We start from the raw sequence: 1,119 nt of genomic DNA, 5'->3' as shown, positions 1-1,119 counted from the left end.
ATATATTAGTTTTATTTAATTATTTAAATGAAAGTTCTGAAGTTCAGCACTGAAGATGAGACTTCTGTAGGCAGTTACTGGATGTTGATCATTTCAAAATGCCAAATTATTCGCCATTTTAGTAACAAATCTGTTAACTAAAACATAAACCAAAACTATTAAAAAACATTTTTGTTAGCAAAAATAAAGATAAAATAAAATATAAACATTGGATTAAATACATAAACTAAACAAATATTAGAAATATTGCTCTGGCAACTAAATGAAGTTGAAGTACTAAAATTACTAAATGAATTCAAATTAAACTGATATAAAAATAAATAAAACAATTTAGAAATCTATTTTTTTTAAACAAAACCTAATAAAATTGCAACGATAATTCAGATCAATAAAAATAGAATTAATTCTATATTTAAAAACACTAAAATAACACTGGTAACAATAACCAATATAAATAAACAATGTTTATTGTTCACTCTCTATAACTAGGAAACCTAATCTTATTTTCAGTTTTCAATGTTGTCATCAATACCTAAAACCAACGTTTAACTATTAAAAAATTTTTTTTGTTTGATGAAATATAATTAGATGAAAAATTATGAAAATTAGACATCTTGCCCTAGCAACTATCTGAAATAACGACACTGACAAGGTACGCGATACAGTACGAGACCAAACGCGATTTCAGCACGTCTCCACACAGTAAACAAAACAAGTGTTTCCTAGCAACGACAACTGCGCTAAACACTGAGACAAGAAATAAATACACTTACAAGCTGCTTTTAACTTCTGCTGATTGACTGCTTCTCACAAAGCCTATTTCTTTACACTGTTTTACTCGCGCTTGAACACACTTTCCTGTTTATCCCAACAAACGGCCAAGCAAAGCGCACGACACTGACAAGGTACGCGATACAGTACGAGACCAAACGCCATTTCAGCACGTCTCCCTTGTTTACATTCTATGTTTACATAAGAGATCGCTCGTTTCTCTGTCCTGTTCATGTGTGATTTTGTTCGGGAGGTTTTGTACTCATTCAGAAGATGTGTAATAGCGCCCCTTAATGTATAACAATGAAAACATGGATTCCCGGAGCACAAGTATAGCTCAAATATATT

The 1,119-nt window shown here is 30.9% G+C and overlaps 1 protein-coding gene across 1 annotated transcript in view; it reads right to left on the bottom strand.

Moving 5' to 3' along the window:
- LOC107716549 (ubiquitin carboxyl-terminal hydrolase 24-like) overlaps nt 1–1,119 on the bottom strand; it is a 98,085-nt gene that overhangs the window by 26,190 nt on the left and 70,776 nt on the right.

The sequence above is a fragment of the Sinocyclocheilus rhinocerous genome, unplaced genomic scaffold, assembly GCF_001515625.1.
Source record: "Sinocyclocheilus rhinocerous isolate Xijiao unplaced genomic scaffold, SAMN03320098_v1.1 scaffold570, whole genome shotgun sequence".
Taxonomy (NCBI): Eukaryota; Metazoa; Chordata; class Actinopteri; order Cypriniformes; family Cyprinidae; genus Sinocyclocheilus; species Sinocyclocheilus rhinocerous.
This window is presented reverse-complemented; position numbering and strand designations above follow the sequence as displayed.